The sequence below is a fragment of the Schistocerca cancellata genome, chromosome 5 (genome assembly GCF_023864275.1).
Source record: "Schistocerca cancellata isolate TAMUIC-IGC-003103 chromosome 5, iqSchCanc2.1, whole genome shotgun sequence".
Lineage (NCBI taxonomy): Eukaryota > Metazoa > Arthropoda > Insecta > Orthoptera > Acrididae > Schistocerca > Schistocerca cancellata.
In genome coordinates this window covers 325297675-325310538 of record NC_064630.1, presented here as the reverse complement: position 1 = coordinate 325310538, position 12864 = coordinate 325297675, and positions in this window count along the sequence as shown.

Here is a 12864-nt window from a genome sequence, read left to right as displayed (position 1 = left end):
TTAGCAGTGGTAAGATTTAAGCCTGGGACTATAACATTTTGATTTCTAATGAAAGGTGCTATCCCAAGACCACAAGTGCTCCTGACACATGTGGGTATTTATGTCATACCGATCGACCCACCCTTGTATAGGTTACCTTATGTTTGAATATAATAGAGGGAAACATTCCACATTGGAAAAATATATCTAAAAACAAAGATGATGAGTCATCCAAACAACAGCGCTGGCAGGTCGATAGACACACAAACAAACACAAACATACACACAAAATTCTAGCTTTCGCAGCCAATGGCTGCTTCGCCAGGAAAGAGGGAAGGAGAGGGAAAGACGAAAGGATGTGGGTTTTAAGGGAGAGGGTAAGGAGTCATTCCAATCCCGGGAGCGGAAAGACTTACCTTGGGGGATATATATGTCTGCTTGTGTCTGTATATGTGTGGATGGATATGTGTGTGTGTGTGTGTGTGTGTGTGTGTGTGTGTGTGCGCGCGAGTGTATACCCGTCCTTTTTTCCCCCAAGGTAAGTCTTTCCATTCCCGGGATTGGAATGACTCCTTACCCTCTCCCTTAAAACCCACATCCTTTCGTCTTTCCCTCTCCTTCCCTCTTTCCTGACGAAGCAGCCATTGGTTGCGAAAGCTAGAATTTTGTGTGTATGTTTGTGTTTGTTTGTGTGTCTATTGACCTGCCAGCGCTGTTGTTTGGTAAGTCTCATCATCTTTATTTTTAGATATATTTTACCTTATGTTTGGCATTTCCTGTGTGCTTGTTTGCTGAGCTGAGGATGATGCTAGTGTTGGCTGACCACTATCACTACCCAGTTGGTTCAAAGTTGCTGGTGTAGTATCCAAGGTATCTGGTTACTGTTTGTGCATATTTGGAATGATAAAATATGCTGTTTTTGCCATCATTGTCTCACTGTCATTGGCTTGTCATTCCACATTAATTACTTTATATGTCCTCCATGTTTTAGCACCTGGAAAGGTACAGAGTATGACAACAGTTTCAACAGTGAGCACACCGCATCTGTTCTTAGCATCACATGTGTGTGCTCATTTTAAGGTCCTTGTGGATGAACACTCTCTGTTCTCCATTGACGGTGGTGAAGGGCGCAGCTTAGCTACTTGGATCTTGACCTGTTGCAACATATATGGTAGCTCTGGTTCTGTTTGCATCAGTTTTGCCCCAAAAAAAGAAAAAAAAAACCCTCAGATGACAAGCCCTACATCTTTCCACAAACGACCTCTGAAGTAGATGTGGCAATGTATAGCTTAAGGGCTGTGTGAATTCCCAGCAAAACTAATGGTAATGCAACTGTCCAGCTATTCTCATGGTACATAAGTGCAGTTTTCAATGTTCTATGCCAGCATTCTAGCATCATGTTGCTTACAGGGTGGTAGCTGGTCATATGATGGTGCTGGAATCCGCACTATCCAGACAATTTGAGAAATTTTAAAATGGTCTCCTTTAGTCCAGGGTGACATGACTTGGACAGCCAAAATGGGAAATCCTCACTTTTAGGAAGGCACTTGATGTGATTTCTGCTGCTATGTCACCAAGTGATATTGCCTCACCCAACAAATCTATTGCTGTAAATATCCCACTGATGGTGGAAGAGGGCCCACGAGGCCTGTGTGAATATGAGAGGAATGATTTGTTGTTTTAGGAAATTTTTCCATTGGCTTGTGTACAACTCTGCTGACTTTGCATTGTTGAAATGCTACACAGGCTCTCGACCACTGGTGGCAGTCTTTTTTAATACTGGGCCATACAAATTTATCTGTCATCAGTTTAAGCTATCTACTTCTACATCTACATTGCTACTCTGCAAATTACACTTAAGCACCTGGCAGAAGGTTCATTGAATCACCTTCTCACTAATTCTCTATTATTCCACTCTCAAACAGTGCACAGGAAAAAAGAATACTTATATCTTTCTGTATGAGCTCTGATTCACCTTATTTTTTATGATGGTTGTTTCTCCCTATGCAGGTTGGTGTCAACAAAATATTTTTGCATTCAGAGGAGAGTAGTGGCTTTTGCACAGGAATGGGTGAAGCTGTGAACACTGTCAAAAACTTCTCATAGTGTTTTGAGCATGAATGGTCTAGGTGAGGATCTAGATACATTACACCAAGTAAGCTCCTTTGTTTGAGCTGAAGAGCTGTTGAAGCATCTTACAAATATTGTTGCAGCCACTTATCTGTAGCTTATGCTGTCCAAATTTGATGGTAAATTATTGCTAAGGAAATTGTTCTGACACTAGGAAAACATCAGCCACTACATTTTGTGCCTCTCTTGTGTGTTTTAAGTCAGTTGTGAATTTTCCAATAAATTTCAGTTGGAAAAACTGCTGGGGTGAGAAACCTTACATGATGTTGTGAAAAGATAAAGTGGTCAGCTTATGATCTGAGTAGATTGTAAATGGTCAACCTTCAACATAAGGATAAACGTTTCATACAGCTTCATAAATGACCAGCAGCTCTCAATCATATGCCTCCAATTAGTTTTAGCTGCCATCAGCTTCCAGGAGAAAAACCCCAAAGGTTTCCAACTATTCTTTACATATTAATCAAGAACTGCTCAGATAGCCACTTGGCTATTGCTAAGGGTGCATTATTGATCATGTGGGATAAGACAATTGCTTTTTGTACTAGCCATTACCTTTTCAAAGCCAGGGGATGTCTGCCCATAGCACTGTTATGTGGCAGTGCATCTGTGACCAGAAACTCCATCTCTGCTGCTCTAGGTAGGTGACATTGGTAAAAGTTGATGATCCCTAGGAATATTCTTAATTACTGATAATCCATGAGGAATGGGATAGTGGCTGTTGATTGCCCATGTGTTTGGAGAGTGGCAATCCCTGCAGGGCCTCCAGCTGACATCTCTCTTTTTAATGAAGTAGAATGGTGTTGCCCATGGGCTGTCACACCTTTGTATGATGCCCACTTATAATGTATCCACAAATTTTGCTTTCTTTACTGACAAACAGCCAGGTGCTAGCCTCCTTGGCCATTGAGAGACCACATGCCCATGTGTTCTTTGTGTGATGCACTGTGGTATACAATTCTTTCTGTAATTGGCTGACAGTCTATTGTCTAACTTTTGGACTAACCAAATTACTTCTGCCTATGACACCCATTTCCACTCCACTGTAAACCTTAATTCATGTTTTACTTAGCTTTATTTTCAGTCCCTCATGGTGTATGAAGTCTGCACCTAGTATTAGTTCACTCACACTTTCTGGTATGAACCCCTGCTTGACTTTTTAATTAAAGTCCAGTTCCACTGTCTCTTCACACTCACTATAAGTTGTGGTCAGTGAGTTGCTAGTTGTGGTAAAGTGGAGAGTTGCCTTTGCAGTCTTACTTTGCCTGACCAACTGCACACTTACATCTGAGCCTGAATCAATGAGGTAGCAGTGATCTGCCTTCCTGTCTTCCACATACAAACAGCATGATCATGTGAGCAGTGATACCTATTTTGCTGTATGTGTGGACATAGTTGATTTGTCGTGATTAACTGGGCCGATCTCGAGTGGTGGGTCTTGGCTACTTCTGATCATGCTACGACTGGTGTGTTTGGAAGTAGCAGCAACTCCCTCATCTACATTTTGGCACATTTGAGGAACTATGCAGCCTGCTGCACCTACTGCAGACTGCTCGGGCCATTTGGGGTGTGCATCCTGTGGCCTGATCCCCAACATGCTTGTGCTACCAACACTCTTCGTGATATGGTACTCCTTTCATCATCTGGCCATTTGTTTGATTCTTCTGTAAAGATGGATATTCCTCTTGCCTTTAAGGATGGTGCAGTGATGCAATCACATGCTCAGCCCTAGCCACAATGCTCTACACGAGCATAAGACAGTAACAATCAGTGGAACATTTATGCTTTAAATGAACATTTTATATAAATATGGGTAAGGTCATGACAGAGTGACAGGAGAGTGCAATAATGTTTGGCCACGCTCATGGCCATGTTGTGTTGGAACACTGGATCTGCTGGTGTTCCATGGCAGACTGTTCAATATGTCTACAAGCAGCTGTATAAAACATGTGGCCATGAATCACAATGACAGACCATTAGAGAAGAATAGCCAAGTAAGAAATCAGCTTTGCAAATTCTATGAAAACCTTGCAAGAAAAAAGTTAGTTAAGTAATATCTACTCTTCCCCTTACCTGGATGAAATGATGTTGGCTAGTGTGTTTCAGAATGTTGTCTAAGTTGAAATAATGATCATTTGAATGTTGTTTTGCTACTTTCTTGATTTTATAATTATTTGAGAAGTAATTATTTGGAGATAATGATGCATTATAGATTTATTGTGAGAGATATGAGTATAATGACGTGTTAGGGTACTTTGATAATAATGATGATTACATGGATTATTATGATGATGATGATGATGATGATGAATTTGATGATGGTGTAGCATGATGAAACTGTGGTGATGGTTTTTTTATTATAGAACATAGAAAATCATCTTCATGCAGTCGTGTGGAATGGATCGATGGTAAAATGTCAGTAATTCTGTGAGAATAATGAATGAAAAAATTGTGACAAGAGAAAATGTAATTAAGTTATAATTAACTAAACTGTTGCTTAAAATAAAAATGTTGTACTTACAATATAAATCTTTAACTCTGAAAGTGAAGTAGATACCTATCTTAATAAACAGAAATTGGAATGTAAAATGATATAATCTGAGAAATAAGTGGTTACAATGACTGGTTATGAGAAATAGTAATTAAAAGAAAAATATGTAAGACATATTAATTAAGAAAGTATACTTTGTAATTAACTATTAATCTGACATGTGTAATAATGGGGTCTACTGCTGGATGTCTGTGTCGCTCTGGCACAATATTTTGGCCACGTAACTCGTTGCCTTCTTCAGGTGCTACTGAGACTGCCGTATTGGAGGATCTTGTCCAGTATTTATGCCCAGAGGGCGCTGAGTGCTCTCCTTGCCATCCGCGAATGCCTGGCACTGCTTGTAAGGTGTTGTCTCTTGCCCGGTGCTCCCTCGGATGTCCACACCCAACTTGGTAACCATCTGTGGCAGCTCTCTGAGGCCTGTCCTGTGCCGGGCATTCTGTTCGCGGTCTGTGCCCACCTGGTGCTGCTCCTGAAGTTTTGGCCCTTCCCTGGTGCTCCCACAGACGTCCGCACCCAGCTCGTCTACCATCTGTGGTCATGGCAGCTGTCTGGGGCCGGACCCGTGTTCGTGGTCCGCGCCCACTTGGCGCTGCTCCTGAGTTGTTGGCACTTCCCTGGTGCTCCGATGGACATCCACACCCACCTCGTCCACCATCTGCAGTTGTGGCAGCTGTCTGACACCCATCTCGCGTGGGGCACTCCGTTCGTGGTCCACGCCCGCCTGGCGCTGCTTGTAAGGTGTTGTCTCTTCCTCGGTGCTCCCTCGGACGCCCGCACCCGACTTGGTCTCCATTTGTGGCAGCTCTCTGAGGCCTGTCCTTTGTCGGGCCCTCCGTTTGCGGTCTATGCCCACCTGGTGCTGCTTCTGAGGTTTTGGCACTTCCCTGGTGCTCTGACTGTCGTCCATACCTGGCTCGTCCATCATCTGCGGTTATGGCGGCTGTCAGAGGCCCGTACCGCATCAGGAGTTGCATTTGCAGTCCGTGCCCGCCTGGTGCTGCTCCTGCGGTGTTACTACTTCTTGAGGAGTTTCTTGGTTCCTTTCATTGGGCCCTGATAAGCTCCAGAGCCGGACTCCATGCCGAGCTGAGCTGGTAATCGCTGTCTCAGTTTATTAGGTTGTCTGTGACCTTGATCTTGATGGCCTCCTTTATGACACTGTTCCAAAATCTTGGCATCTGTGTCACAATTTTGGTGTTGTTGTAGTCCATTGAGTGACCGAGTTCCAGGCAGTGCTCCGCTATGGCAGATTTGCTTGCCTGTCCGAGTCTGGTGTGCCTCTGGTGTTCTTTGCACTTGACGTCCACCATCCTGGTTGTCTTGCCAATGTATGACTTTCCACACTGGTACGGGATGTTGTAAATGCCCGGTTTACATAGCCCCAGGTTATCCTTCACACCCCCTAGCATTGTCCCAATTTTTTAGGGTGGACAGAAGATATTCCTTACATCATATTTTGAAAGAATTCTGCTGAACTTTGCAGAAATAGGTCCAGCATATGGCAGGTATGCCACCTTCTTTGCCTCCTCTGGCTCGTCTTCTGTACCCTGTGGTTGGCTGGTAGCATGAAGTGCCCTTTGGATGCTGAACACCAGCTGTAGCTGTTCTATCTCTGTGGCCAGACTGTCCGTATCCGACAGAGCTCAAGCCCTGTGAACTAACGTTTTCAAGACTCCATTCTTCTGTGCCGGGTGGTGGCAGTACTGGCTTGAAGGCATAAGTCAGTGTGGGTGGGCTTATGATACACACTGAGCCCCAGAGTACCATTTATCTTCCTCTTGACCAGGACATCCAAGAATGGGAGCTGTCCATCCTTCTCTAGCTCCATAGTAATTTTTATACTTGGGTGGCGTGAATTTAGATGTTCCAAAAAGTCATCCAGCTACCCCCTGCCATGGGGCCAAATGACAAAAGTGTCATCAACATAACTAAGAAAGCACTTAGGTTGGTAAGTGGCTGATGCAAGTGCCTCCTCTTCATACCTTTCCATGAAAAGGTTGGCTACCACTGATGATAAAGGGCTGCCCATTGACATTCCTTCTGTTTGCTCATAAAATTGACTACCAAAAAGAAAATATGTTGAGGTCAGTACATGCTTGAACAGGTCGAGCAGCGCACCCTCGAACCTCTCTCCAATGAGATTGAGTGAATCGGTGAGTGGCACTCGTGTGAAGAGCGACACCACATCGAAACTGACCATGATGTCAGAGTCCACAGTGTATAGCTGCCTTAGCCATTGTAGGAAGTCCTCTGAGTTCCAAATGTGGTGTGCACATTTGCCCACATTTGTCCATCAAGGTCACAGACAACCTAATAAACCGAGACAGCGGTTACCAGCTCAGCTCGGTGTGGAGTCCGGCTCTGGAACTTATCAGGGCCCAACAAAAGGAACCAAGAAACTCCTCAAAAAGTAGTAACACTGCAGGAGCAGCGCCAGGTGGGCGTGGACTGTGAACAGAGCACCCAATGCGAGGCAGGCCTCAGACAGCTGCCACAACTGCAGATGGTGGACAAGGCAGGCGCGGACATCCGTTGAAGCACCAGAGAAGGGCCAAAACTTCAGGAGCAGCACCAGGCAGGCACAGACCATGAATGGAATGCCCGACAAAGGACAGGCCTCAGAGAGCTGCCACAGATTGTGACCAAGTCTGGCGCGGACATCCGAGGGAGCACCGGGGAAGAGACAACACCTTACAAGCAGTGCCAGGCGGTTGTGGACGGCAAAGAGAGCACCCAGCGCCTTCTGGGAGTAAATACTGGACAAGATACTCCAATATGGCAGTTTCAGGTAGCACCTGAAGAAGGCAATGAGTTATGTGGCCGAAATATTGTGCCAGAGCGACACAAACATCCGGCAGTAGACCCAATTATTCCATATGTCAAGATCTCGCCGGGAAAGCCTGAAGAGTTATAGCTATTAATCTGTTGTCATACTGTATGTACAGTAGCATTTAGCTGTTATTTCTAGTTTCTGAATTTTGACAAATCTAAGCCCCCACAGTCCAAACAAAAAGAAAATACCAAAATGATGTAATTGAAGTTTTCACATTTCTTTGTCAGAACTATCTGACATGTTAACATGTAACAGTATGTGATGGACAGCTTGTCCATAAACAATTTTAATACTCATCTTTATTATCTGAAGAATATGTGGCTTAGCTCATCATCAAAATATATTTTGGGTCACCATTGTCTGTAAAAATTATTGCAATTTTGGCCTTTGAGTCATTTTCAAGTGGTACTGCAGTACCACTTGAAAATGGCCCAAGGGCCAAAATAGCAATTGTGAATTTCTACAGTCAATGGCAAATATGAAGTCCTTTAAAAAAGAAAAAAAAGAAAATAATAATTTGCAGTTGAAAAGATCATAGTTTATGTCAAGTCCAACCTTTCCAACAATTAACTTTTAAATTTTTATAAAGTTGCTAAAAAGAGCCACCTTTATTCCTTTATTTCCTCCTAGTGCCATTACTTTTGTTTTCTTTGTGTTAATTTTCATTCCATAATTTTTTTTCCATTAGCTTCAATGGTGTCCACTAAATCCTGTAATTCCTTTTCCCCTATGGCTAGAAAGGCCACGTATCAGCAAACCTCAAACACCCTACTTGTCTTCCTCCAATTTCTACTCCTCTACCCTAAAGTATCTAAATTTGCAAAAAGTGAAGAACATGCAGCAGAATTAATTGTACTTAGCTTTTTGATGTTGGTTGAGACTAATGCTTACAGTAAGTATTAGTAATTATTTATGGGAATATTATTTTTATATTGTGTTGGCAATGGTATACTTGATTTGTGCATGTTTTCCACTCTGATTGTCAAGCAGGTATTTTGCAGTTTTGTGTTTTTCTACAGATATATTACATCTGTTTTATGTTCTGTATCAGGATTTACAAATAATAGAAGTAATTTTGGTGTGAACAGTTTTGTGAATCAACTGTACTATTTGCAGTAATGACTTTTGTATGCAAATTATTTGAGATGTACAACTTTTAATTATAATTTTAGTTATGCTCTTACCTAAAAACAACACTATGTAACATTGTGATAGTTAGATGTTATACATATTCTGGCAGCAGCACCCTCAGGCCAGTTCAGTTCAGTATGGTGTTTGACAGAGTCTGATTTTAGTCTGTATGGAATGGGTAGTCTGTGTTAGTTGCATCCAGATCAAAATGGGTAAAGTAATGTCTTCCTTTGTCTGATAAAGGTGGATACAATAAATGGAAAGAGAAATTTTAAAATGGTGTTTGGGGTATGATTATTGCATGTACCAAAAATCCAAGCAGAGTTCCACTTTTCCCCAAATGAGTACCGGTATATGTTTTAAAATTGTTCCTAGATGTGCATTTAACATCCAAGCTTTTATTGCCTGATGATCAACATGGGCAGTTGTTCCAATAGAATCACCTGTAGTTTTACAAAGATCATTATTTTCAATGATTACAATGATTATTATTTCATGATTTTTGTATGGCAGATGTTACAGCCTCTATCCAAAACGATGCAGTGTGGTTGAGTCACAGGGACATTAATTCCATGCTCAAATTATCATTTGTTAATTTGCAGCCTTCTCATTGTTTAGTTGAAATACTGAAAAGTATAAGAGGTCTGTTCAAAACATTCTGGAACATTCGCAATTTGGAACGAAATGCAGTTGGCATCACTGCACGCGCCTGTATTTAATGTGTAGGTGCTGGAAGTTTCATAGCTGTAAGTCTGTTAGTTATTGTTCAGTGCTGCATTGAGTTGACTGGTGTGTCAAACAGTTTGCGAATTTCAAGATGGCAGAGTTAGAGGCACAATGTGTCTGCATTAAATTTTGCATGAAACTCAAGAAAACCTTTACAGATACATACAAAATCATGCAGGAAGCCGATAGTGATGAATGCTTAAGCTATACTCGCTATTAGGAATGATAAACATGGTTGAAGACTGGCCAGATGGAAGTTACAGATGACCCTTGTTCAGAACGTCCTTCAACATCTACCGACGACACATATCAGGAGTGTAAACAAAATTGTGCATGCCTATCAAAGACTGACTGTCCAAGAGATTGCAGAAAAATGTATCATTTCAGTTGGATCATGTCATGAAATCCTAGCACAACATCTTGGAATGCACGGTGTTATTGTCAAGTTTGTCCCACGGCTCATGCGTCAAGACCAGAAAGACCTCATCAGGTCAAATGTCAAAGCCATGATTATAGTTTTCTTTGACTTTGAAGGACTAGCTCATCATGAACTCATGCCACAGGGACAAACCATTAATTGAGCTGTGGTGTGGCAGTTGGAATCAGGAGGGGAAGAAGACTAATGGATCATCTGTGGAATCAGTTTCAGTGGAATCTAGAAGATTAATGCATAAATATATGAGCTGATATAAAGGGCAGAAGTTGATGCAGTTATCTTGCATGAAGCTGAAAATAGAGCTGTCAATGTTTTCTTATGGTGTGTCCCTGCTGACATGTCATGGAGAGTCGAGATGGAGAATCCATCTGACCTGGCCAAAATTATTAGAATTGTCACATGGCTGGAAGAAATCAATATTACTACAAAAGGGTGTAATGAATGTTAGGTCTTCACCTCTGAAGTAAAGTGGATGTAAGGATCATCTGCAGAAGCAATGTCATCAACCAGATTGTTATGAGTTTTGTTGAGTTGGTCATAAGGCACAAGAGTGCAAAAAAATAAGAAACAAGGGAAACATCACTAGTAAAAGTGTCCATTAAACACAAATGGGAATGCATCACCTATCAGCATTCATTCCTAGTAGAACAAAACACTGCACATATACATGCAGAGACAGAATACTGCTTGTTGGGCAGTGTACAGGACAAGGATCATAAGTTTTAACAGGCACAGATGCATGTTTGTCACTCATTAGTCTGGACCCCTTACACAGAAAGAGACTTAGGTCTCCACCATACAGGTTATGTGAAGTAGGTAACAATAACATGAAGTCATCAGGGACAACACTGCTCAACTTTAGCATTGGAGCTAAGGATTTTTGAGAATATATGGAAGTGTTGCCAAATGTTGGTGAAGGTTATTCTGCAATTCTCAGACTAGACTTCCTTGATAAACATCAAGCCATAATCGAAATTTCATGTTGTACAGCTGAATTCAGTGGGACTTTTTTTCCACTGTGAACAACAATTTCAAGTGAGACATTGTCATGAAGTGCACCAATCATGAAGGTATTGCCAACTGAAATGTGAATACATATGCTAAAGATTGGTTACCATGGTAACATAACACCAGGTACAAGTAAATTGATTTGGACTCCTGAAGATGCCAACGTATGACAATAAATGGTGTGTGTTTGGTAGCACCACTACAAAGTACCAAAGATTTAGATAAAATGCATTGTTTTGTGTCCAGAAACATTTGTAACATAAGCATAGTTTATGGTTACAGTTAGCCTGGATAATTTTAGTATGGACAATGTCAGTCTGCTAAAGGGCTTGAGGATTGTCAGTTTAGATGTTCTGGGTGAAGAAGATAATCACAGGGCATGTGGGGACCAGGGCTGCAAGCAGACCATTAGTGCATCTGCATTACACAAGAATGTGAGGTCACTTGCAAGTAAGTGACTGACAACCAACAGAAGCTTTTTTACTATGGTTTTTAGACTTGTTTAACGCAAATGGTCCATCATCAGCAGTGCCTCCTACAAGTCACCATACACCCACAGGTAATAATGCATCAAGCTATAGGAATCCATACTGTGTACCTAAGCATCTGCAACTATTTATGGAGAAATAAGATAGAATCTTCCTTTCTCATTCTTTATTATTGGTCAACCTGATTATTTATTTGTAATAATTTTTACTGCATGAACTCTTTAAATGAGTAAACAGTACTTTTAGTATATACACATTAAGATGCATTTTAATTTTAACAGTTCTTTATGTCTTTCATATCTTTTGGCAATTTATTATACAGCAAGACTCCTCGTAAAACACAGTGGCTTTCATCTTTATATTCAGTTACAAACAAACACTGTATTCATTTTAATAATAATAAATGGCAATGCTTGCTACATATTGCCCAGTGTTTTTCTCTATAAAAACTCTAAGTTGAAGATACACTCGCTTGAAACTGTCCATTTTTTAAATAGGTCCATAGAGTTAGCCCTTTAGATTAGATTAGATTAGATTTACTTTCATTCCAATTGATCCGTAGTGAGGAGGTCCTCCAGGATGTTATATTTGATATTTATTGCTCATCAGTTTTATCATACAGATAATTAAATACAAAAACAGAATCATACAAATGCAGACACAAATCATACAGATAACCAAATATGACTCTAACAAATTCTAAGTTTACATTATATGCATTGACACATGAATACATTTAACTTAGGTCACAAATGTCCTTTAATTCATAAAATTCATGTACTCATCAACACTGAAAGTACGTCACTTCTAAGAATTTTCTCAAGGTCATTTTTAAAAATTTGCAGCTTTGATATCTGTATAATTCTTAACGGAAAAGCACTAAAAAGAATTTTGCGATGATGTACTACGCTTTTATGATATTGGGCTTTCTTATGTACTTCTCTATGAAAGCCAGTTCTGTGTCTAGTTTCATAGTCATGGTAATCACTGTTAGAAGAAAAGAAGTGAGGATGGGATTTCAAAAAGCATATACTTTCATAGGTATATGTTGTGTTGGCAGAAGAGCCAACACCGTTTTACTAGAGGAGGCCGAAATGCACACGTTTAGCTCACACAGGCTGGCGTGAGGAGGGAAGGACTATACTGATGTGGGGTCTGGAACATGACAAGGAATTAGAATTCAGAAAGAGGATGTAATTACTTTGATACTTAATTTTTATCCATTAATGATGAACGTCGTTCTTGACAATATTAACTGTTTCAGAATACAGTCATAGTAACTGAATATGGCATAGCTGAAGGCTATGCTAAACTGTCGTCTCTGAGAAAGAGAGAGTATGTACACAGTGAACCATCGCTAGCAAAGTAGGCTGTACAACTGGGGCGAGTGCTAGGGAGTCTCTCTAGACTAGACCTGCCATGTGGCGGCACTCGGTCTGCTATCACTGATAGCGGCACACGTGGGTCCGATGTATACTAACGGACCGCGGCCGATTTAAAGGCTACCACTAGCAAGTGTGGTGTCAGGCGGTGACACGACAGTATATATGTATATGGAAGAGTCATAACTTTCAGTTCTTTG